At 47.8% G+C, this 26804-nt stretch overlaps 1 long non-coding RNA gene across 1 annotated transcript; it reads left to right on the top strand.

The window, feature by feature from the left end:
- Window positions 1-3634: 3634 nt before the first annotated feature.
- LOC109498577 lies at window positions 3635-25287 on the top strand. The gene is made up of 3 exons (XR_002155401.2): window positions 3635-3867; window positions 7458-7530; window positions 23663-25287. It is a non-coding gene; the product is annotated as an uncharacterized LOC109498577 (long non-coding RNA).
- The last annotated feature ends 1517 nt before the right edge of the window (window positions 25288-26804 follow it).

The following is a 26804-nucleotide window of genomic DNA, read 5'->3' as shown; positions in this document are numbered from 1 at the left end:
TCTGGCTTTCTGTTATTTGCCTTGGCCAGGGAAGCATGGTTGATATGCCACAAGGGTGTCTCGTAAGAGTGCTGGTGTTCTTACTGGAATAAATAATTAATAGTGAAACCGTACAATCAAACATCCAAGAATACTGTCCCCTCCAAAGCCCAGGGGCTATCAGAGTCACACCCTGTTCTCAGAGAAGGGATATTTAACTTTATCTCAGACTCTTCTTCTTGGGACACCTTCCAAAAACACTCCCCACACCACTCTTCACACACTTGGGGCTAGACTGCCTTAAACAAATAATCTTCACCGATATCACCCCACTGCTGATAGTGACACAGGTGGCGTTATATCTGCAGGTGAGTAAAGTGCAAGTGGCACATTCTGGGCAAGTAAAATGTTCTCTCTGGCTCCTGTCCCCGGCCCAGGCCCTCCTGCAGACTGGGACAGCAGCCTGTGTAACCCCATTCAGCAGGGGATGGTCTTCTACTTGTCCACCCTGGACTCCCAGAATCTGTGTGGACCAGCCGCCCCGGACTGTCCTTGGTGGGTGGACATCTGACGTCCTTGTGCACCAGGCTTTCCTGTGGCTGCGTTGTTCACCTGTGCAGGGCAACCCCGGGTGAGACTTCTAAGGCTCTTCTACGGGGGCCTTGTGGTCAAGGCTGGTCAAGGCTCATGAAGAGGTGAGAAGAAAACATTCAAAATGAGCAGCAGAAGCACCAAGAACCCACCGGGTAGGTGCGTCATTTCCCCTTGATTGTGTCTCAAGTCTGCACACAGTCATTTTGCACCAGCTGTCCCCTATGCCTGGGACGCGCTTCCCACAGAGATCAGCATGGTTTAGTTCCTAAGCTCCTTCATGTCTTTGCTGAAATCTTGCCTTTTCAGGAGGCCCCACCTGACCCTCTAATACTGCACACTGGCCGCCACCCTGCTCCCGCCCCCCCGCCAGCTCCCTTACCCTGTCCTAGTTACTTCCTCATAGCATTTACCTCTGATACGATAGTTTCCATATTCATTATGTTTATTATTGAATGTCTGTCTCTCCCTGCTACTGTGTAAGCACAAGGAGACAGGGCTCTTTGCTTTGTTCCTTAATCTATCTCGAGTGCCTAGAACGGTGTCTGGCAAATCGTAGGTGCTCAATAAACAGTGCAGGGTGAACCGATGAGTATCTCTGGTCAGCAATGGAAAGAGCACTGAGGTCTGAAGACGGGGGTCTGAAGTCTGTGTCTGTTGTTTAGTAGCTCTGGCAACTTTGCACGTGCTGTTTGGCCTCCCTGGGCCTCCATTTTCTCATCTGGAAAATGGAAACCGTAGTATGTCCCCTTCACAAGAGTTTAGTCGACACATGAAAATAAATAAAAAGAGATGCATTCGTTTTCTACAGGTGCTGTAACAAAGTACCAGAAACTAGACAGCTTAGAACAACAGAAACTTACAGTCCCACAGTTCTGGGGGTAGGAAGTTCAAAATCAAGGCATGGGCAGGGTCGTACTCCCTCCAATACCTGTAGAGGATGCTTCTTGCCTCTTGTTTGCTGACAATTCCTGGTGTTCCTTGGCTTGTAGACATACCACTGTGTCTCTTCTCTTAGAAGGACATCAATCACCTCACTTCTCCAGGATGACCTCATTTGAGTTGATTACATCTGCAACCCTATTTCCAAATAAGATAACATTCTGTGATTAGGACTCTAACACATCTTTGGGAGACATACAATTCAACCTGTAACAAGAGAGATGAACTTTAATAAGATATTTTATTTAACTCAATATATAAATAGAGCATCGCTTGAACATGTAGTCAGTATAAAACATTATTAATGAGTACTTCATCTTATTTTCTTGAAATCAGTCTTTTTCTTGAGATCAGTGCATGGTTGATGCTGACAACACATGCCAGTTAGACCAGCTGTGTTTCCCTTTTTTTTTTTAAAGTTTATTTATATTTATTTCGAGAAAGAGAGAGAGGGTAAGAGATGGAGAGAGAGGAAGAGAGAGAAAGAATCCCAAGCAGGCTCTGTGCCATCAGTACAGAGCCCGACGTGGGGCTCAAACTCATAGACTGTGAGATCATGACCTGAACCGAAATCAAGAGTTGGATGCTTAACCAACTGTGCCACCCAGGTGCCCCGGCTGCATTTCCAATGCTCTATCAGTGTGCTTGGCTGGAGGCCACCATACTGGACAGCACAGGGGTAGATGGAGTTAATATGGCTATGCAAACAAGGATAAGCCTAAGTCTAGTTAACAGCAGCCCAAGGAGTTAACTCAAAATAGGGGTTTCATAATTTAGGCTGTAGGCACTCTTGTCTTGCTCTTGATAGGGTTTCTCTGCCCACTGCCATCCTATACCCAGGCATTTCTTTTTGTGTCCTGGGCAGTGTCAATATCCTTTCAATTAGATGTGACCTATAGTTAGTGTTTTAGAAACATATCTGGGAGGCACCTGGGTGGCTCAGTCAGTTGAGTGTCTGACTTCAGCTCAGGTCATGATCTCATGGTTTGTGGGTTCGAGCCCTGCATTGGGCTCTGTGCTGACCGCTCGGAGCCTGGAGCCTGCTTCGGATTCTGTGTCTCCCCCTCTCTCTGCCCCTCCCATGCTTATGCTCTGTCTCTCTCTGTCTCTTAATAATAAATAAACATTAAAAAAAATTAAAAAGAAAAACAGGGGCATGTGGGTGGCTCAATCAGTTAAGCGTCTGACTTCGGCTCAGGTCATGATCTCATGGTTCATGAGTTCGAGCCCCGCATGGGGCTCTGTGCTGACAGCTCGGAGCCTGAAGCCTGCTTCGGATTCTGTGTCTCCCCTCTCTCTTTGTTTCTCCCCTGCTGCACTCTGTCTCTCTCTCTCTCTCTCAAATAAATAAAGATTAAAAAGAATTTAATAAAACAAAAAAAAGCATACCTGGAAGCCCAACTGAAGGACTGGCAGACTTAGGACTCAATGTGGAACACTTACGGGGGTGTGCATACCCCACCCACCTCCTAGTTGAGGCTGAATACAATAGTCCTGCGGGTGTGGGGAGGGCACGCTGTGCTCACAGCGAGGTCAATGCTTTTCAGACTCCTAGCTTCCCTTCCCAGAGCCCACTGCTCCACGTATGGTGTCCACAACTTGTCCTCAGCAGCCAGACATGCCCATCCCATTTTCCTCTGAAGTCAGGGAGCCATCTTTAACTCAGGATCCCAGATATACAAGTTCAAGACCACCAAGGGAGCTTAGTCACACCCTCAGAAAGGAGCTGTGAGCCCCAGGCGGTCAGAGGCATGGATTCCCCAGCAGGGGACCCGGGAATGTGCATTCAGACTCCACTTTTATCCCTTACACATCTCTGCCAAGTCAAACATAGCTCCTGGCACTGTCCAGACGTGAGTGCATGCTCTGTGCTGGTCATCATGGAGCTCCTGGGCCTTCCAGGGCTGGAACAGGATGTGGCGAACAGGCTTGTGTGGCATCCCATAAGTTTGAGCAGTGAACTTCCCTCCCCCTACCACTGCGGCCGGCTTCACAAGCCAGAACAGAGGGAGGGACAGAGTCCCCCTCCAGGCATCTGGCACAGTTCCGTAGAGGTCTTTTCATTTCCAACTTTAATTTCTGCTTTTGTCACTCTTTACTGTGTCCCCGTGGCCTCATATTTTCCTTTACCCCTGGAATCCTGGCTGCTTCTCTCAGTTTGGCAGTCACGGCCCTTCTGTTTGTGAATCTTCGCCGGCTCTGTCCTTTCCGACACCCGCCCGCTGTGTGCTCTGTGGACATCTGGGCACGGGTCCAGGGCCTGGCGTTGGAGGCCCAAATTCAGCTTTATGCAGCATTGGGGGCTGTATGTCCAAGAGAAGTCCTGCTATTGGAGCCTGGGACAAGGATTTAACGGTAAGTCGTTTATTTGGGAGGTGCTCCGTGAGACTCTGACACTGGGGAGGCCCCAGGGGAGTGGACAGGGAAGGGAAGGGGCCAGTACAGGTATGTCACAGAGTAGGTTAGCTCTGGGGGCAATCAGAGCTCAATGGTGTGGGAAACTCTGGCGGGGGGCGGGGGGCAGGGGTGCTCACAGGCAGGGCAGCTTTCTGAGGCTTTAGAAAAAGCTTTTGTATAAAGAGAGACAGACACTGGCAGATGGAATTGGTAAAGCCCTACAAATAAGGGTGGGGCGTCCAGGTTTGCTACAACAACCTTCCAGATAGGTCCATCCATCCATCCATTCATCACATATCATTGGGCATCTACTTGTATCAGACCAAGTGCGAGGGGCTGGGAATAAATGGTGAACACGCGAATGGAGGAAGGAATGGTTCAGGGGGATCAGGGGGGTCGGAGGTGTGTTAGGGACAAGGGCATGGTGCTGGCTTCCAGCTGCACAGTTGCCAGCTGGGTTGCTAGGCTGAGGCATGAGTATGCAGACAGACCGGATGCTCTTTGGGGGTGACAGCAGCAGCGGTCCCCCACGGCCCGGCTCCTCCTCAGGCCTGTGTGTTGTCTTGACCAACACATAGATCTTGGCTGCTTTGGGGACTCATGTGTCTTGGGGACTTTAGCCTCTTTGGGAGGCTCACCCAACTTGAGACTCTCAACTACCTTCTGAGTCGTTTCCACCCCCTTCAACACATTTTTCTTGGAGTCAGGGTGTTCCAAGATAGTTGACTTGGATTTGTATTTTCAGAAGAAAATCTAAGAACCCAGACAGGGAGAGGAGAGACAGAAGAAAGGAGAAGGGCAGGAATAAGTTGTCAGAAAGTAAAGGCATCAAGGGGATGGGGCAGCGACTGGAGTGGCCTCCTTCCCACTGCCTTATCTCTCACCTCCTCCCTCCCTGTCTTCTTTGGCCATCAGAGGCCAGGAGGGGAGGGGAGCTAGAGGCCACTGACCAGCATCTCCCACCTTGGCATGTCACGAGGAAGGGGCAGTCTCTGAAACTCATCCAGTAAGTAATCTTTTGCCAAATCCACCAGAAGAATATCAAGAGCACAGCCATCTGTCCCAATGTGATGAGCCCCAAGTAGGGGCACAGCCAGCATTTGGTACGGTGGGGGTGGGTGGGGCACAGGCTGAAGGCCAGCGGCCACCACGTAAAGGGGCTTGTGGGCACTTGAAGCACAGCAGTGAAGAAAGACATAAAGAGTCTTCCCAAAGCTCCCCCCCGTGACTCATTCTAGGCCTTTCTTCTTTGCCCTGGGACAGGGAGAGAAGTCTAAGTGGATGAGAACCCAAAGGGAGAGAGGCTTACAGCCCATCCCAAAAGCCTGCCTGGCCCTCACCTCAGCCCCCCACAAGCCCTTCCACGATCCCCAGAGCCAATCCCTACACCCTCAGCCCTTCCCTGCACTCCCATCCCGATCCAGGGCAGGGAAATTAACATTTATCAAGTTAAATGTTAATTTCACTGGGTACTCACTAGGCGTTTCCCACGCATTATGGCATGCATGACAGCAGCCCTTCCAGGTGCGTCCCTGCCCTCCTGGGGCTTCATGTGGCAGGAGATATAGACCCCCGGACAGGTGGTTGTACACTGGTACCATGAACACTCTAAGGCTGTGGCCCCAGGAGGGTAAGAGGTGCTGACAGAGTTGCAGGACCAGCAGAGGAGCACTGGGGCAGTTGCTGAGGCTGGTGGAGCACTGGGAAAGTGGGAGCAAGCTCCTGTGACCCGGTTAGGGACCTGATGTCCGTTCTGTCAGGGAGAGGGTGGTGGGATAGGAGGAGGGGGCCTCTGGTCGGACCTGGGAGGGCCTGTAAACCATATTAAGGAGTTGAGATTTTATCCTGAGGACAAAGGCAAGTCATTGAGGAGAGTCAACCACAGGAGTGGCCTGTGCAGATTCATGTTTTGGGAAGACACCCCACCATCCCTACACCCCATCTCCCTCTCCCCTACAGAGTCTGTTTCAGGTCCCTAAGTAGGTCACATGTGATCTCTGATGGCCCTGTAAACAATGGGTGGGGTGGGTGCCAGAGGGACGGTGGAGGGACCCACTGGGGGCTGGAGGTGGCCGTGGGCTGGGCTGGGCTGAAGCGGGGGGTGGGGTGGGTGGAGAGAAAAGGGACCCCCTCCCCCGCCAGGCTTTTAGGGAATCCCTAGTAGTTCAAGAAAAGCAGGCAGCTCTGGGCTACCTCTTCCCCCTTTTCTGTCTGTATTTTTATGGTTTTTTTAAATCTTTATTTATTTTTGAGAGAGAGAGAGAGAGACAGAGTGCGAGCAGGGGAGGCACAGAGAGAGAGGGAGACACAGAATCCGAAGAAGGTTCCAGGCTCTGAGCTGTCAGCACAGAGCTGACAGCACAGCACGATGCAGGGCTTGAACCCATGAACTGTGAGATCATGACCTGAGCCGAAGTCAGCCGCTTAACAGACTGAGCCACTCAGGCGCCCCTATTTTTATGTTTTTACTCTTTGTTTTGCTTTTGGCTTTTTCATTGGCCCTTACTGTAGACAGTACGTGCAGGAATTGAAGTGGGCCGCTCACTGGATGTTACATGTGTGCCCAGCTGTATGGCCCAGATCAAAGTATGGGGCGCCCCAGTTCCCAGGGCTTCCCTCACACTCCTTTCAAGTTAGTCACCCGCCCCCCCCCCCCCCATTAGCCACCACTCTGGACCTCTGTCACTATTGGTCAGTTTTACCTGCCATTGACCTTCATGTAAATGGAATCATACATCGCTGAATGTCGTTTATTTTTTTCTTGCTGAGTTGTGTTCTGTTGTGTGAACGTACGCATGTTATTTATATATCCTCCTGCTGGAGAGAGTCTGGTTCCCGTCTGGGGCTGTTGTGAACAGTGCCACTATGAATATTCTGGCACATGCCTTCAGGTGCTCATGCCCACGCAAGCACTCATTTCTGCTGGGCGTTTCCCCAAGTGTAGAGTTTCTAGGCAGCATCCTTAGGAAGTCCCCTTGCACTTGCCCCCCATCTTTCGGCAAAGGGAAAGGTTTTAAGGGGACTGGGAGGAGGGATTTCCTTACACTGAATGTACCCCCACAGATGGGTGCTTACCTTGACACCAACACACTTGTCTGTCCAGGGGGCTCAGATGTTCTTCCCACCCCCCCCCCGCCCACTGAACAAAGTGAGACAGGTTTTCTTTGGTGAATCTTAAGAGCCCCCCTACATCCCTTTCCTCCCAGTGGATTATTTTTTCAAATTTTTTATTCTTGAATTCTTTGAGAGAGAGAGAGAGGATCCCAAGAGGCTTTGCACTGCGAGCACAGAGCCCAATGCAGGGCTCGAACTCATGAACTGTGAGATCATGACCCAAGCTGAAACCGATAGTCAGACGCTTAACAGACTGAGCCACCGTGGCGGGGGGGGGGGGGGGGGGGGGGGGGGGGGGGCAGGGGGGAGGGGCGGCTCACAGTGGATTATTTTGCAGGCTGAATGACCTGAAGACCCCACACTGGGAACGTCTGTGTGGAGGGATATTCAGGACAAAGCATTCTCAGAATATTTATTTTTGTTTTGGTCCCTAGAGCTTGTTTGGTCTAAATCTGGAGGCAGAGGTCAGTGGCAGCAGGACATCCGTCCCCCCTTGGGACTGCCCAGGTGAGCAACACAGCCCTCCATCCTCTCTGGCTTTTGGCTGCATCCAGCTCTGAGTACAGGGGTTGACTTGTCCAATTCCGTTCCAGTACTATGTGCACCAAGCAGGGGAGGAAGCAGGCCTCTGGGGCGCTCCCAGGTGCCCAGGCCACACAGACCCTTCCACAAATGAGGGCTTTGTCCCCTCTCAAGCCAGTAGGGTCTCTGCACCTGCTGTCCCCTCTGGCTCCCCCCCCCCCCCCGGATATTGCAGACCCCACTGCCTTCCCTTCTCAGGCCTTGACCTTCTCAGTGATGATTTCAACCCCTCACTTCCTATCCACTTTCCCGCTGTTTCCCCTCCTTAGCCACACCGCCTCTATTCAGCTTGGGGATCATCTGTCCTCCTTCCTCCTGTGTTAGAATACAAGCCCTGTGAGGGCAGAGAGTTTTATCTGTCTTGTTCCACTGTAACCCCAGAGCCCAGGACCCTGACTGACACACAGTAGGCGCTTAGCGAATAGGTCCTGGATGAATGAAGGGGTGTCTGCTGTGTCCTGTCTGGAACTCTTTTTTCTGATTGTTGTTGCTTCTGCCTGGAGGAGGCAAAGTTATCAGTCTCATTTAGAGAGACGGGGGGCCACACATAGGACCACACTGGCTTTATTCAAGAGGGACCTATGCGTTACTGCTTGGAGCCAGACACCGGACAGGGAGCTGACACAGGATTCTGAAACCCATCGTGACACTGCACACCAAGGTTAGTAGGTTCAGATTAGGGGACAGGGCTCCTCTCTGTTTTTATTGATGTTCCATTAAATGTGTGTGTGTGTGTGTGTGTGTGTGCACAGACACACACATATATGTATCATGCAAAGTGAAGTTTCTTTCTCCCCTCTGTCCTCTGTGTTTTATTTCTCCCCAGAGGCAACCCCGGGTGGCCGTTTCTTGTTTATCCTTCCAGAGACATTGCATGCCTTTATAGGTACCCCCCACCCTTTTCCCACAAGTCACAGTGCACACTTTTCTTTCACTTAACACTACGTTTGGAGGTACTTCCAGCTCGGAGCATTAAGCTCCCTCTGAAAAGGCCACTGAGTATCCCATTAGGTGGTGAGAACTTAATGGAATTAACCCTCCCATGCCCAGGGACACAAAGGCCGGTTTCAGTCTTTGCCCATCACAAGCAATGGCACCGCATGGCGCGTATGCCTTGAGAGAGAGGGGAGGAAGGAAGGAAAGAGGGCAAGAAAGAAGAAAGGGGGGGAGAGGAAGGGAGGGAGGAAGAGAGAGAAGGAAAGAAGGAAGGAAAAAGGATCCACCTGTATGGCTTCAGAATGTATTTGACAAATATTTATTGGTGCATATTTTAAAGCTTCAGACATGTTGTTATAAACCCTAGGAGGCTCTTGCCCTTGGAGCCAATCTAACAATGAATCTCAACTCCCTGGAGGGAGGGCGGGGAGTAGGGGCTCTGCTCCCTGCACTTTGAACTTCCCACAGTGGCTGGGTTTTACTTGGAAGCACTCAACCACAGGCTTGGGCGACTCACAAATACGCATTTGGGCCAATGAGGGTTGTGAGTTAGTCGTGATATATTTAGAATGAGCCCTTTAGTGGTGCCCAGGGCCAGAGAGTAAATAGCTGCTTGCAGGGGCATTTAAAGTGAGCAGAGAAAGAGGCTGTAATTGCAGAGCTCAGGGAATGCTGTACTTGAGAGCTTTTCTGAAATGACATGCTATTTGACCCAATATTTTCCCCAAATGCAGAGGCCGCTTTGATCTCTGAGGCTAGCTGCGCTTTTGCACAATGACTGGCTGGTGGTGGTGCTCTGCCCTCAGAGGAACTGGCCCCAGAGGGCTAGAGGCTGATAAGCTAGGAGGCCTGGGCTGGGAGTTGGTGGAAGGCGTCTTGGGATTGAATTCTCCCACACCAGACAAGGGTTGAGTGCAGACTGAGTGCAAGCAGATGATTTGTGAGAAGTTTCCTGGAAGCAGGAGGAGAGGAGTGGGGAAGGGGGAGAGAGAGGCATGGGAAGGAAGCCCAGTCGGGGTGTACCTGGGTGGGTACAGCTGGGGCTCAGGCCGCCGGAGACCCCGGAGGCTGGCACAGAACATGCTGTAGAGGCTGCTCACCTACATGTGAGAAAGATGGGGTATTTATTCCACCAATATCCGTCCGTCACTGGCTCCCTGGGAGAGGTGGGGGCTAGAGTCCCCAGCCTGCCTTGCATGAGGCTGGGTTGAAAAGCTGTCGGGATGGCCTCTAAGAGTTTTATGGAAAACCTCCCAATTGATAAATATTGGCAAAAGATCCCCATATCTTTTAAATAAACGCTACAAGAGCCACACAAAACAAGTTGAACTCCGGGATGTGGCTTTGTGGACCTCCAGACTGTCACCACTGCTGGGCAGAGGGCAGTACCCCACTGCCCTCCCTCCAAGGGGCTGCATCCCAGACTGGGAGACCTCCAGACACACCAGAGTCAGAGGAATCAGAGAGCTCTGAGTGGCTGGCCATTTTCCTAACTTTGCAGCTCTACATCTGCCCCTCTCCACCCCACTTAAAAAAATTATAATGAATCAGTCTGAACTGGAACAAGATCTGGATACTTGAGACTTACAGAGCTGGAACAGAATGGGAGCATTCTTTGGATTGAACTCAAATATCCTTTTGTGCGAGCCTCTGATTGAGGGTAGTAACAAGAATTACCCTGCAAGCAGCCGGGACAGTAGTTGTTTACAGGTTGTAATTTAGGTCCCATTAACAGCTCCTCACCCCCAAAAGCTTCACCCCCCACTTCCCCACTGGGGAAATAATGCACTATCACGACATCATTCTTCAGCCTATGACCCAGTGAGAAATTCCACCAAGTCAGAGCAGGCTGATAGTTTAGACCCTCCTCAGTTACTAACACCTCAGTTTCGATGAGTTTTCCAGATTAAAACGGTATTGCTTTCTACTAACATCCTTGCAGATAAATGAGATGATGTTTGGGATTTGTTTCCGAGTAATACAAGAGGTGCAGAATGGGTCAGGTGTAGACAGAACAAGATTGGTCATGAACCGACCATAATTGAAGTCAGGTCACCATGGTCATATACTACTTTGGCATTTATTTACCATTTCCAATAATGAAATTGGGGGGGGGGACTTTAAAACTTATTGTTTTGTTGGTGAGTGGATTAAATGCAAACACCACAGAATAAGAGCGGAACTGAATGATATGCTGAAGGCATTCAATACCTCAGAGTAGGTTTTATGGAATGAAGTCAGCCGACACCCTTCACTGCACATTTTGCTTTGGAGCCTAAAGTAACATTGACTATGATTTGGGAAGTAGCAAACTTCTAGAAGAGAACTTAGGTTTCTGTGTTGGAGTATAAGCAAATATTCTTGGGTGACTCTTGGTGAAACGTAGCCTCAAAGTCAATTCTCACATGGTTCTAGAATCCCTTGGGAAACACAACACCCTCTAAGGCTGTGGGGTGCCGCAGCTAGCTCACGTCAGCACTCAAGAGCTGATTGTCAACATCCCTTCTGAGTTCTATTTTCAGTAGCTTCAGTTTGGAAGGTTGAAATTGGTTACAGTGGGAGAATTTATGCCATAGTAGTTGGCAAATGCTACATCTTGGGACCTTTCTTTTTGGGGAGCTAGTTGTTGGATGCGTATCAGCACACCTCTGCTGTGGGGTTTCTTGTCTTGGGATGGCTTCACATATAGAGCTACCATCTTAAAGGTCTGTGGACACTTTCTGGAAATAGATTGATGTCAACACTCATTGGAGTTTTGGCAAAGGGAGGACTGACAGGAAAGGGGACAGAGCAGATTGCCTTCATTTAACAAGGTGATGTGTTCAAATGAGCCCAACCCATGGTAGATACCTACTTCATGTCAACATACTTCTGTTGAGCAATACCAAAAAGCTGGGGCAGGTTCTGAAGGAAGTGATGTACATATTTGAAAAGGATGGTGATTAGTTTCATCTGGAGTGTTGTGTTAAGAAGGATTCTGAGGCCAGTCCGAGCTCAACAGGAAAGAGAAGAGTCATCTCTTGGTGATGCCAGGCATTTGCCACCCTTGACCTACTATGTGCCCTGTCCTCAGCTAGGTTTTTGCTCTCAAGTAGCTTAAATTCTTGCAACTAGTAAATATTTGTTCCTGTGTGCATTTGTTCATTTATTCATCCTTCCACCCATCCACCCATCCACCCATCCATCCACCCACTCATCTACCCACCCATCCATCCATCCATCCATCCATTCACCCACCCATCCATTCTTCTCAGGCTACCTGGAATGAGTTTATCAGCAACTTCCTATGAGGAAAGTGCAGCTATTTGAAGCAACCAGATACAATTTAAAAAATTCTTTTTGGGGCACCTGGGTGGCTCATTCAGTTAGGCATCCGACTTCTGCTCAGGTCATGATCTCGCTGTCTGTGGGTTCAAGCCCCGCATCAGGGTCTGTGCTGACAGCTCAGAGCCTGGAGCCTGCTTCAGATTCTGTGTCCCCCCTGCCACCTCTCTGCCTCTCCCCCTCTTGTGCTCTGTCTTGTTCTGTCCGGAGACACAGAATTCAAAGCAGGCTCCAGGCTCTGAGCTGTCAGCACAGAGCCCAATGTGGGGCTCAAACTCACGAACTGTGAGATCATGACCTGAGCCAAAGTCGGAAGCGTAACCAACTAAGCCACCCATGCGCCCTGCAACCAGATACAATTTTAAAATCTGCTTTTTGATGGTTTTTCATCATCTACTTTCCCTTTTCCTGCAAATAATACATACCCACTTTTCTTTGGAGGACCCCCTCCTTACCTCTCAGTGCACCTCTGATTCCAGGATAGTCAATCAGCACATCAAGGCTCTTGACCACAGTGATTGGTTCAAGTTGAACACCTGACCCAGGTTAGTCTAAAGAAAGCCCACCCTGGAAAACTACATTGGTAAAGAGGCCCACTTTTTTGGCTGAGATTGACTTGTTCTATCGGTGGCCATGTTTTTCTATTACATGAAGAGAACTAGCTGGAAAGTGCAGAGATAAAGGCAAATATGAAAAATGAAGAGAATTGGAGCCTCATAATATTTTTGAGCACCCAGAACCTACTATTCCTGAAACCAATACCTCTAGATTTCTCAGGTGCACAAATCAATGAATTTGTTGTGTTGTTATTAAAGCTACTTAGAATTGGATTTCTGTATCATTCTCAAAGAGTCCTAGTGATACCCTGCATTGATACCTCCAGAGGACCCAAAGCCATGTAGATGGTCATCACCCCACCTAGTGAGTAATAAAGGTGGTTCGTCTCCAATTAGCCTGCTGTCTAGATAGTAGAGAAATTTTCACCAGTCCCTACAGGAAGACCGTACATTGTGGGATTTCCTGGCTCTGATTTTTATAGGTGGAGGAGGCCTGCCATGCCCCAGATTCAGTGCTGGCTTTGTATGGGTGCAACACTAACCGCAACCACTGGCTGCCCAAAGGAAGTGTGCCAAGGAAGTGAGCTTCCTAGTCTGTAGCATATGTCCCTGGGGTAGAGTGTGAACAAGGTTTGAGAAAGCTCTCAGTGTTTGCTACTGGGTTTCCAACCCCGGAGAGATTCCAGGGAACAGACAAGGAGATGGGGTGTTTGGGAAGCTGAACAGAGGCCATAAATAAGTGAGCAAAACAACATTTTGCTTCTAGGCTTCAAGTGACTTCTAGGCCGGGTGGGAAAGCTAATTGTTTGCTTATCCCTAAGAGGTCTATTTGCTCTCTGAGATTTCCCATACCAGCTTCATTGCCCTTGGGGCCACACGATGCACAGTTCAAAGAGAGATGGGGTGCTGAGCCGAGAGGGACTCTGTGGGGCTGAGTTAGAATCTCTGGGTTTAAGGACTGATTCTATGTTGTGTGGCTTTGGCCAGCGAGCTTGCTGTATCCTTCTCATTGAGGTGGGAGAGTGTTTTCCTCATTCCCATTGCTACCAGTCACACCGTCGCCTCATCCTTGCTTACCTGGATCATTCCATCACCCCCTAGGGTTTCCTCCCCTCCACTCTGATCCCTTAGGGCTCTTCACACAGCAGCTGACCTGACCTTTCCTATATACACAGCCTGTTGTGCCAGGCTCCCATGGGAAGCCCTTCATCAGACTCTCAAACCACTTTGAAGAACTCCTTGATGGGACCTACAAAGGGCAACACAGACCTACCTTACGACCTAGTGGTTCCACTCCTGGGCATACGCCCAACAGAGATGGGCGCCCAGCACCACTGAAAGACAGCCGAGAGTGTTCACAGCTGCTTCATTCCTAATAGCCCCCAACTGGAGCCACCCAACTGTCCATCCACAAGAGAATAGATAGGCATGTCACAGTAAGCTTACACAGTAGAATACTACACGGCCACACATGTATGACCTGCCCTACATGTGGCAAAATGAGTGAATCTTACAGAGACAATGTGGAGTGAATGAAGTCAGACATAAGTGAGCCCAGAGTCCTACGACCTCATTTATTTGAAGATCAAAATTAGGCAAAGCAATCTTTGGCAATGTAAGCCAGGACAGTAGTTATTTTCAGGGGCTATTGACTGGGAAGGGCACAGGGGAGCTCTCTAGGACACTGGAAATGTTCTGTGTCTTGCTCTGCTGGTGTTTTCATGAATGTATGCATGTATAAAATATATCGACCTGTACACTTTTGATGGTGCATTTTATTATGTGTCAATTATACCTCGATACAAAAGAAATAAAGATCCCTCCCATGGGTCCCGTGGCCCTGAGAATAAAACCCTCATTTCTCTGTGTGGTCTGCCCCACTCAGCTCCCCCCGCTCTAGGTGCCTTGGCCTTCTTTCTGTAAACTCCGTCCTGCCTCCTCCCACAATGTTTTCTGGGGCTTTGCACAACCGGCACCCACATGGCGCCTCCTCTCCCCCAAGTGGCTCCTACCCCAGTTAATATGACCAGTTCTGCCATTTGAACCAGGTGAACAGGCACCCTCCCCTCTCCATGCTCCTCCCTGCAAGGCAAGGAGTGGATGGGGCCAAAGGAGGGCCCTCGTCCAGAGCCCAGGAGTGTATACAACTCTACGCACAAGGCCCCCCTGCCTGCTGCCAGGGCTGCACAGGGCTCTCTTCCTTGGGTATCTTCTCCTGCACCTATGGAGAGGACAGGGTGGAAGGTAAGTGTACATCTGGGTTGTTCACGTGGCTGAAGGCCCCTTCAGAAGCAGGATAGAGCCTAGAACAGGAAAGGAAAGGAGTGGGCTTAGGCCAGCGGCCCCCACTTGAACTCTTGTCTGGGGCCCATAAATATTAGGGTTGGGTCTCCTCTCTGTTGTCACAATTAGCAATCACCTTGTTTATTTCGTACTTGCTTTTTATCTGTCACGGTTGTGAGGACGAGAGTGGGTTGCCAGCATCTAGCACAGTGCCTGACACATAGTGAATGTTCAATACGCACTCACTGACTGTCACTGAAAGCTGTCCCTCAACCCAGTGGCCTCTCTTGATGCTGTGAGGAGCACGGTGTGGTCATAGGGGGCTGAGCTGAACTAGTCTGAAGGGTGTCGTTGGCCTGGAGCATGGCAGCTCTGGCAGGCACGTGAGAACCAGCCTTGTCTTAGCGTTGCTTCACGGGGGCTCATGTCCCCCTTTCCTGGAGAGGCACGGCTCACCCACCCAGCACTGACTGGGGTGCACTCTTGTGCTTACATACTTGGGGTCACCCAGCATGTGCTCTGTGTTTGGCTTCTTTTGCTCAACATAGTGTCTGTGTGTATACTTGTAGATTGTTTATTCTTGCCACTGTAGAGTATTCCATTGGATGGCATTTATTTGTTTATCCATCTGTTTACTTAGGATTATGATTATTATTTATTCAATTTATTTATCCATTTTACTGTTGATGGACATTTGGGTAGTTTCCAGTTTGGGGCGATTATGGTGCATGCTACTGTGGACCATCATTTATTTGTTTGTTTATTAATTAATTAATTAATTTAGAGGGAGAGAGAGAGAAAGAAAAAGAGAATCCCAAGTAGGCTCCACGCTGAGTGCCATAAGGCTCAATCCCATGACCCCAGGACCATGACCTGAGCCAAAATCAAGAGCTGGATGCTCAACCAATGGGGCCACCCAGGTGCCCCTGCTGTGAACCTTCTTGAACATGGCTCTTGCTTTTCTCTTCGGCATGTGGGAGACAACTGCAGGGCCATAGGATGAGTGTGTGTCATAGGTCAACTTCCATAAATTCATAGAACCTGTTTTCTTGGGGGAGGGGTAACATGGTTTTCCCAGGCTTTGGTCCTTCTCATGCAGGATGCAAGGTGTCTGACTTGGTTGTGAAACAGTCTCATTTTCATTTTAAAGCAAGCTGCCACCTCCCCCCATACCATGATCACCAAAGAAACTGCCAGAGCCTGGATCACACATGAAGACATTCCTTCTTCCTCCCAACCCAGCCCCAGGCAGCACCTACTCCAAGGCTGGAGGGGATGGAAATCACAGTGATAGGGGAGGAGATCACCAAAGAAGGAGAGGAAAGGAGAGGGGGAGGGAGAATCAGCTGCAAAATAAAAAGGAGCAAAACCTGGGGGCTGTGAAGTGAAATGAAATAGCTCTGGAAAAGGTCTATAGCTTCAACCTGGTGACAGTTGTATCTTTCTACCAAATTGTTATGAGATATGGCTTCAATTTGAAAGCTTTCAGGACTCACCTCAAAATGATGCCAGGGAAATGAGATAAGCAGGGTCCCAGGGCCATCTTCAGAGGAAGCAGGAGCTTTGTAGAGGAGGGAGGCCTTCTGGGGACTCACCAGGCCCTTCGCACCACCTACAGTGGCCCTCCAGCATCAGCGGGAGACTCCAGTGCTTCAGGGCAGGTGGGGTGGAAAGAGTGTGGCATGCTTCTTCAGGACACAGCAGAGGGACCCTCCTCCTTCTCTCTCAATGCCAGTCTCACCTGGGGCTGGGCACAGTCCCAGATGCTAGGCTTTTCAGAGAGGGAAGGACCATGACAGGCAGGTGAGTGATGCACTTGGCTTGGGTGCAACATTTAAGGAAACACCAAGAAACTCAGTAATCGGGATCAAAAATACTTTAACATGCTATTCTTTTTAAAGTTTATTTATTTATTTTGAGTCAGAGACAAGGAGAAGGAGAAAGAGAGAGAGAGAGAGAGAGAGAGAGAGAGAGAGAGAGAGAGAACAAGTGGAGAAGGGCCAGAGAGAAAGGGAGAGACAGAATCCCAAGCAGACTCTGCACTGACAGCATGGAGCCCGAAGCGGGGCTCGATCTCCCAAACCGTGAGATCACGATCTGAGCTGAAACCAAGAGTCAGACGCTTAACCGATTGAGCCACCCAGACATCCCTAACATGCTACTTTTTATTAAAAAACAAAAGTAACTCCAAAAATCCATGATGAACAAATTGTCAAAATTTCAAATGAAGACATGACCTAATCTTCTGTTGCCTGACCCCGTCTCACTTACCTGTCCCTAGTCCTTACCCTGGTTCCAATAAAGCATCATCTACAAAGCCAGGCAACTGGCAGGAAGACCACAGTTTGCCAATTTGCTTTTAGAAAACTATTGGGTGAGGCTGACCATCTCCTTTCATGAATCCATCAGCCTGTTGGGTCTCTGGGCGTGACAAGAGACCAGGGCTCCAGGTGTTGTGGACTTTGAGATTAGCAGACGGGAAACAGAGGACAATGAGGCACTCATCTATGGGTGGCTGACTGCCTAGGTTGGGGGTGGTGGCAAGATGACCAACGGTCTGCCAAAACACACACATACCTCATTTTATTGTGCTTCACAGATACTGTGTTTTTTTTTTTTTTTACAAATTGAAAGTCTGTGGCAATCCTGTGTCGAGCAAGTATTTTAGTGCCATTTTTTCCAACAGCGTTTGCTCACGTGGTGTCTCTTTGTCACTTTTTTGGTAATTCTTGCAATATTTTAAACTTTTTCATTGTTGTTGTATTTGTTGTGGTGATTTGCCACCAGTGATTACAACTCACTGAAAGCTCTGTTGATGGTTAGCATTTTTAGTAATAAAATACTTTTTAATTGAGGCATGTACATTGTTTTTTAGATATAATGCTATTGCACACTTAATATTTTGCACACTTTACACAGTAGAGTGTAAACATAACTTTTATATGCGCTAGGAAACCCCAAAATTCATTTGACTCACTTTACTGTGACATTCATTTTTTGAGGTGGTCTGGAACCAAACCAGCACTAATCTCTGAGGTATATTCCCTATGTTCTTCCTTACATAGTATAAAGTCATGGCTGAGAAGCAGTTATCCAGCTGGGAACTTCATTTCCCACAACCCCTTATATTCTGGAAGGGTCATGTGAGCAGTCCCCACCAATGAGAATGTGACTAGAAGTGAGGTGGCTAAGAAGTGGGTGTGTTTTCTCTCTCTCTTTCCCATCTTCCTGGCTGAATGTCAAGGACTCTGAGGCAGGGAGAGGTGGAGCCACAAGATGGAAAGAGGATTTAGATCCCCAAATTAACATGTGGAAAGCAACCTCAACTTCAAACACACACATTCCACTTTCAAGTGAGCCAGAAAAATCTTGTACTGTGTAACCTACTGTGTTGCAGGGGTTTGTTTGTTATGGCAGCTAGCACGACCCTAACTCGCAGAAGAAGTCATCAAAAGTTTGAGTAACCCCAGGAAGGAGGTCACAGAGGAGGCTGGCTGAACGGGCTCCCAGGCTTGGGTGGGATTTGGGTTGGAGTCCAGCAGATGTTACAGGTTGGGAGGTGAGAAGAGCAAAGGAAAGCAGGAGCTTTGTGGGCCTTTCAATGGTCTCATTTGAACCCTCAAAGTTGGCAGTAAACTTGGAGGGGGCATCTAATGATTGAGTCTACAAATCCTTCCCACTTTGATAAACTTTCCCTTCTCTACTGCCAGTCATGATGGCCCACCTCCTGGTCCCCACTGAGTCCACCATTACCTTCCTCCAGGACTTTATAAACTACAACTAGGGGCACCTGGGTGGCTCAGTCAGTTAAGCATCTGACCCTTGATTTCGGTTCAAGTCATGATCTTAGGGTGCATGAAATCCACATGATCAGTGTGGAGCCTGCTTGGGATTCCCTATGCATCCCCTTCCCTGCTTGTGCATGTTCTGCCCTGTCTCTCTCTCTCTAAATAAACATAAAAAACCAACCCTGCAACTTAAAGATCAGACTCTCTGTTTCTGGATGCCATGGGCGTAAGGGCTAGAGGCAACCATGTTCCTGCATTGTGAAAGTTGAAGTCTGTGCTTAGAGGGAATAAAGCTGCTAGGCAGAGAGAGAGACAGAGACAGAGACAGAGACAGAGACAGAGACAGAGAGTAGTGATGGATTGGATTATGGATTCCAGCTGCCCGAGACCCAGACTCCTTCCTGCTCTTCCTGCACTAACTTGAGACACCTCAGAAATGACTTCTTCCAACAAATTCCTGCTCTGGGCCAGGCAAGCTCTAACTGGGTTTCCTGTCATGTGCACACCATTGATTCCAATGAGACCAAATCCACCAAGCCCAAATATTTATGCAGCACCTACTAGGTACAACATGGTGTGATCAGCTTTTTGTGGCTTTGAGAGAGGCTGTGAGAAGGGATGCCTCAGGAAGATATAGAAGGGATGGGACTCTGAGAAGTGGGTCAGGACCCTCTGCTCTGGTTAGAAAAAAAGAGAGGTGAAGAGAGAAAGAATATCATCCATAGTTCCCTCTTTAAGGACACCACAAATTTGGCTTTCTCCCTCCTTTCTCCCCAATCTCCTCTCTGATCTGATGGGTGATTTACACCCATGATCATCTTCTGAACCCTAGAAGCAACAATGCTCTGCTATGCCAGCCTCAGCTGATGGAAGATGGGGCACCTGAAAATGTGGAGCCTTGCAGGGAACACAAATATTAGAATTACATGTGTTGCTTTCCTTTCCAAAAGATTAAGCTCAGAAATGAACAGACATTTAACCAAAGAGGATACACAGATGGCAAATAAACACATGAAAAGATGCTCAATATCTTTAGCCATTAGGGAAATGCAAGTTAAAATCACAATGAGATATCATTATATACCTATCAGAATGACTAAAATAAGAAATTGTAATGAGGCCAAATGCTGGTGAGGATACAGAGTAACTGGATCCCTCATTCACAGCTAGTGGGATGTGTTATGGTGCAGCCATGCTAGACGAGAGTTTGTCAGTTTTCTTTCTTTCTTTCTTTCTTCTTTCTTTCTTTCTTTCTTTTTCCTTCTTTCTCTTTTTTTTTTTCAACATTTATTTATTTTTGGGACAGAGAGAGACAGAGCATGAACGGGGAGGGGCAGAGAGAGAGGGAGACACAGAATCGGAAACAGGCTCCAGGCTCTGAGCCATCAGCCCAGAGCCTGACGCGGGGCTCGAACTCACGGACTGCGAGATCGTGACCTGGCTGAAGTCGGACGCTTAACCGACTGCGCCACCCAGGCGCCCCTCTCTTTTTTTTTTTTTTTTTTGAGAGAAAGAGAGAGAGAGAACACAAGCACAAGCAGGGGAGAGGCAGAGAGAGAGGGGGGAGAGAGAATCCCAAGCAGACTCCATGCCCAGCAGGGTGCCCAACGCAGGGCTCCATCTCATGACCTGAGCTGAAATCCAGAGTTGGATGTTCAACCAACTGAGCAACGCAGGAACCCTTGGCAGTTTCTTTTAAAAGCTAAACGTGAGGGGTGTCTGGGTGCCTCAGTCTGTTAGGCAACTGACTTTGATTAAGGTCATGATATTGTGGTCTGTGAGTTCAAGCCCTGCCTCAGGCTCTGTGCTGACAGCTCAGAGCCTGGATCCTGCTTCAGATTCTGTGTCTCTTTCTCTACTCCTTCCCTGCTCACACTCTGTCTCTCTCTCTCAAAAATAATAAACATAAACATTTTTAAAAATAAACAAATAAAAGTGAAACATGTAACTACCATACATCCCAGCAATGCACTCCTAGGCATTTATCCCAGGGAAATGAATACTTTTGTCCACACAAAAACCTATATATAAATATTCATAGCAGCTTTATTTATAATAGCCAAAAACTGGAATCAGCCCAGGTATCCTTCAATAGGTGAATGGTCAAAAACAAAACAAAACAAAACAAAAAAAACAACTGTGATACATCTCTGCCATGGAATAAAGGGATGAACTATTGATACGTGCAATTTGGATGGATCTCCAGGAAATTATGTTGGGCAAAAACAAAACAAAAACAAACACAAAAATTCCCCAAAAGGTTATATACTGTATGATTCCATTTATATAACATTTTTGAAATGATGAAATTTTAGAAATGAACAACTAATAAGTGGTGACCAGGAGCTAAGGAAGGGATGTAGGTGGGAGGGCAGGGAGTACGGCTATACAAGGACAATGACGAAGGACCCTTGTAGTGATGGAAATGTTATGTATCTTGACTATCTCAATGTCAATATTTTGGTTGTGCTATTTCACTGTTTTACAAGATGTTGCTATTGGGGGAAACTGAGTAAAGGGTACAAAGGATATCTCTGTTACTTCTTACAACTTTATATGATTTTAAAATAATCTCAAAATGTGGTATATACATATATATATTATATATAATACACACACACACACACACACACACACACACACACACAATGGAGTATTACTTGGCAATCAAAAAGAATGAAATCTTGCCATTTGAAACTACGTGGATGAAACTAGAGGGTATTATCCTAAGCAAAGTTAGTCAGTCAGGAAAAGACAAATATCATATGACTTCACTCATATGAGGACTTTAAGATGCAAAACATAAGGAAGGGAAGCAAAAATAATATAAAAATATAAAAAAGTATATAATATACATAAATATATATATATAATATAATATAAAATAATTAAAAAACAGGGAGGGGGACAAAACATAAGAGATTCTTAAATATGGAGAACAGAGGGTTACCGGAGGGGTTGTGGGGGAGGATGGGCTAAATGGGTAAGGGGCCCTAAGGAATCTACTCCTGAAATCACTGTTGCACTATATGCCAACTAACTTGGATGTAAATTAAAAAATAAATAAATTATTAAATGTGAAAAAAATAAAATCATCTCAAAATATAAAGTTTAATTTTTAAAAACCCTCCCTGAATGTATTGGAGAGTGAACAAAAGCAGGCAGAAACAGGAAGGGGCTATGCACTTGGAATAAAGGAATGGCATTTTTTATTTCTATTTTTTATTTCTATGGCTTTCACCTGAAGGCAGTTCCCAGCCTGAACTACATAGGGTAGCTAAAACTCCAGTAGAAAATCTGCAGTCTTTCTGGCTGAAAGAACCAGAAGGCAGGGTCTGGGCAAGTATAGCTGTTAAGAGGGAGAGGAGAACCCCAGAAAAGAGAGGATTGGCCCTATATTCTGTGTACTAACTCTGGCCACATCTCTGGCTGATCCCTGATCCATGCATGTATGGAAAAGACTTCCCACAGCCCAGCCAAAGCCAGGAGAACTGAACTGAGATTTGAACAACTTCCCAAAAGGCAGAGTCTACAGTTTGAGTCTGGGCAAGTTTACTGCTTTATAAAACAAGTAAGCAAACAGACAAATAAGCATCAATATTCTTCAGAGGAATATAACAGAATCCAGAATCTCCACAAAACATCATCCACAATACCTAGAACAGAATCCAAGATGGACATAGGGAATCCAGGAATTGTCCTTGATTCTTCCTTGTCTCTTGCTTTCGATAATCATCTCATTACTGAGAGCTGTCTGCTCTACCTCGGAAACACAGCCTTATTTCATCTGCTTCTCACCATCTCCAATATGACCTCCTTGTCCCAGCCAACATCATCTCTGACCTGGGTTACTACCATGGCTCCTCGCTGGTGTTCCTGCTTCCTCTCTTGTTCCTCTATAATTCATTCCTTACACAGCAGTCAGAACCAAGTTTTTAATGTATAGATCATGTCACTTACTCTTAGGATGTAATCCAGCCTCCTCACCATGGTCCACAAGGTCCTGCTGGACTGACCCAACCTATCTCTTTGGCCTCGTCTCCTCCATTCATACCCTTCCTTAACCACGTTCCACTTTCACTGGCTTCTGTCTGCTCTTTTAGTATCCTTAGCACCTTTTTACTTGCTGTTCCCGTTCTTTCTGTTGTCATTCAGCTTTCAGTCCAAATATCAGCTCCTCTGATAGACCTTCCCTGGATCTATCACCCCCAAATGTAGCTTGGCAATCACTGTTATATTCCCTGGTTTTATTTTTCTGAATCATTGAGTTACTATTTGTTTACATTATCTGTCTTTCCCAGGTGGCATGTTGGCCCCACATAGGACTTTGCCTATCTTGTTTATTGCTTATCTGAAGTGCCTGGAATAGCACCTAATACACAATAGGTTCCTATCCCAGATAATTCTTATCCATTATGCAGAATGGCCTTCCCATAAACAATGCCATTTAATTATGCCCACAGAATCAGACAGGACCCCTCAGGGATAGCTTGTCTCTGTGTCACAATGTCTGGGGCCTCAGCAGGGAAGACTAGAGTGGCTGGAAGTATCTCAAAAGGCTGAGATGGGGTTAGACAATCTACTTCCAAGAGGTCATCCTCACTCATGTACCTGATGCCTGGGTTGGAATAGTTGGGAGGTGGGGCTCACCCGAGAAGGTTTGGTGGAGCCCCGCCTGGTAATCTCAGGGTCATCAGATTCTTTATATGGTGGTTTAGTTTTACGTGAACTGGGCAAAAGCTTTGTAGCCTCAGAAGTCACAAAGCAGAGCTTCTACCACATTCTGTTGGTCAAAGCTGTTAAATATGGGACTCTACATGCCTATGTTAATGAGAAGAATGTAAAATAATTTGTAGCTGTTAAACAAAACTACAACAGTTCTTAATAAATATTTGTTGGCTGAATGAATGAATGAATGAATGAATCTTTATTAGGATATCCCTAGGTGATTGGTCTCATGTATCAGCCATTGAAGTCAAAGCCAATAGTGAAGTATCTCTCCACAGGATGACACGTAGATAAATGCATTTTCCCCCATGCCAACTCAATTAGAGGGTCCTTTCTGTTGCCTGCTCTGCTTCTTGCTCCTCTGGCCTGCATTCACAAATCGGTGAGTGAGGACATGCGTCACGGAGTTGAATTTTCTAACACCTTGCCTTCCTTCTCAAGCCACTGACGGCAGAGGCTGGACCCGACAGGAGCAATGCAGTGCACGGTGGCTGTCCCAGGCTGGATGTGGACATGCCATTCTAGATCACTTCAAGTGATGTGAAGAGTTGAAAGGTATGGATCCCGCCCACCCCTGCCCACCATCATAAGAGTTTAAAACCAGAAGAACTCTGAGCCTGGAATTGGACCGAGAGATGGTGTGCACGATCATACGCAATGTAAGCAGTTGCGAGCACTCTTCCAGAAGATGGTAAAAGAACAGAGAGAAGGCTTCATCCCCAAAGCTAGTTAAACGATGGAGGTCGATACACAAACACATGTGTATTAATAAAAACCATCAAACATGGCTTCAAACTGAAAGATGAAGGGCCTCCAGCATCAAACCTTCCCAAGGGGCCCTGGGTGAGGCAAGCTTCTGGTCTGTGTGCTTCTCAATCATTTCCCTCTCCTTCACCTCCTCTTCCCTCCCTAGTGCACCCCAATCTTCCTGTGGGAGTCCCCACTGAAGGGACCCCACTAAGGTTACCAGTGGTGCCCTTGTGGCCATACCTCATGGGCACTTGTTGGTAATTTTCTTGCTTGGCCTCCGAAGAATTGATGCTGCCTTTTGGACCCTCTCTCCTCTCTCGATGGCCTATGGAACTATTCTTGCAATGTCCCCACCATACCTCTGACTGCTCCTTCTTGGTTGTCTGAGTGTGTCCCTCTACACCCTCTTGCTCCTAAACCCTTGCAGTTCCCCCCACTTATGTCCCACCTTCTGTTCTTTTCTCACCATCCTCTCCTCCACCTGTGCCTTCAACCTGTATCCTGGTGACCCGCAAGGCTCATCTCTTGCCCCAATTTTCTTCCTGACTCCAGAACCACAGGGCCATTAGCTTATGAGACTTTGGCCCTCAGACACTGTACAGACACCTCCAGTTCAATGTGTCCAGAATAGAACTTGTCACCTTCTCCTACAAACCTGTTTCTTGCTCCACTCCACTCCTCCACTTCCAATCAGTCCCCAAATCCTGGGAAGGAGGGCAGTGGCTTACAGAATATCTCCTAAATCTCTCTCCTGGGTTTCATGCCCTAACACTGTCCTAGCTGAGACCTTGCCATTTCTTACCTGGATTCCTGCAATCACCTCCGATCCCACCTTCCCTCTCTCTGCCTTCTCTGTGCCGTGGTCATAGTGACATGGCCTCCCTGCTTAAACCCTCCAGAGTCTCCCATCAAGGTCAGAATAAATTCAAAGATGCAGGAGTAACACATGAGGTATTGCCTGATTTGGCCCCACCTCACCTTAGCTGCAATAAGGCTCCAAGTCCAAGCTCCTCCACTTACTGGCTGTGTGACTTTGGGCAAATAACTTAACCTCTCTGTGTCTTATTCTCTCCATATACAAAGCAAACAATGATTCTAACGTCTGTTATGACAATGCAATGAAAAATGCACATGGGTGCTTAATACTGTGCCTGGCATATAGTGGACTGTCATTGACACTCTCATCTTTGTGGAGAAGTCGCCATCCCCACACTCCAGATACACCATGGCCCCAAACTTGAAGGATCTCTTGTTATTTCCCCCGCATGGGTCAGCCTGTTACCTCTTCCTCTGCCTGAAATTCCCTTCCTCTTCCTTCCCCACCTTCTTCCCAGGCTTCTCCTTCTTGAGACCCCACTCAGAGATCACACTTTTCTGAAACCTTCCTCCCCTTCCTTCATCCTCCGATCATGGCTGGGCTCTCTAAGCATTGTTTAGCTCACCAGCGGTAGCAAATTCCTCACTGGAAGGCAGATTACAGTTACCAACATGCTTTGCCCTGCACGGTGTCTTTCAAACTCTTTGAATTTGTTACAACATTAAAAAGTTGGGAGACCTCACATGAAAATCTAGATTTCTGGCAACTCCTGAAAAGACATGTACAAGAATGTTCTCAGTAGTATTATTTGCAATAGTTAATGAACATATTAGTCTATTCGTACAATGAAGTACTACACAGCAGCCATTGCTGTATAGCTGCAATATTATACATGAACCATACATGAATAGCACACGTGAATCCCACGTAGCATGGAAAGAGCTGGGCACAGAAGTGTACATATGGCAGATACATTATATCAAGTTCAAGAATAGTCTAAACAACGTCTGCACTTGATGTCAGCACGACAGATATAGGGGACGTAAACCTGCTTGAAAGGGGCATGAGGGGCCTCTGAGCTGGTGGCAATATTCTGTTGTTGATCTGGGCGGTGGTCACCTGGTGGTATTCTATTTCTGAAAACTCTCCGAGGGGCTAGTTTATGATTTGTGCGCCTCTCTGTGTGTCTATTACACTTGACCAAAAAATTCCGTAAAAGGTCATGTTGCATAACTTGATCACCCATCATATTCATAAGACTTTGCTCTAAATAACTTCATTCTTCCCAAAATCCAAATGGACTTTCAGAAGACAGAGATTCGCCATGTTGAGAATATTTAAGAAAACATTTTGGGCATTGGTAGTCTTTCTGATGGACGAATCCAGAAATGCTCTGAGCCAGTAGTGGGTGCCCTCCTCCCCGCCAGTGGCTGTGTCCCCAGGGGCCTGGGGAGGGCGAATTAGGAGGGAAAGCTCTTTGGGCCTTGAGGTGGGCCGGCCTGCTGGTGGAGGTGACTTAGGAAGGGCTCTCATTCTGAATTTGCTTCCTTGACGCAGGCCTAACTCTAAGACTGTTAAATATGGGTCATTTGACCATTAACTTATGGACCCTTTAAAAACACTGCTGTGTGGGTTTGAGAATTTTGATCTTCTGCCTTACAGTGCAAACCCCAGGAGGCTGGCCGGAAATGTCCCATGATGGGAGGCTCCTGAGGACTCCCTGCTGCTTGGCCAGACAGGGCCAGAGAAGGGATTTCCCAGCTTCTTGGCTTCCCGTGGGTTTTCCCCTCCTGACCCCCACTGTGGCAGTGTGGGCTGTGCAGAAACCGCCCTCTCTGTGGAGGCCCGTGGCCTCCCTCCCTCCTTGGCATGGAAAGCCTGCTCCCTGGGAAATGCTAATGCAGTCCCAGTGCTCTGTGTGTCCCAGAAGCAGCTCAGGGGCCACAGGCTGGCTGGGCTACTGGTGGGCTCTTTGCTGGGTGGGCCCTGGGAAGGTCTGCCCTCCTTCCGGAAACA

Source organism: Felis catus, chromosome A3, assembly GCF_018350175.1.
Source record: "Felis catus isolate Fca126 chromosome A3, F.catus_Fca126_mat1.0, whole genome shotgun sequence".
Classification (NCBI taxonomy): Eukaryota; Metazoa; Chordata; class Mammalia; order Carnivora; family Felidae; genus Felis; species Felis catus.
This window is presented reverse-complemented; position numbering and strand designations above follow the sequence as displayed.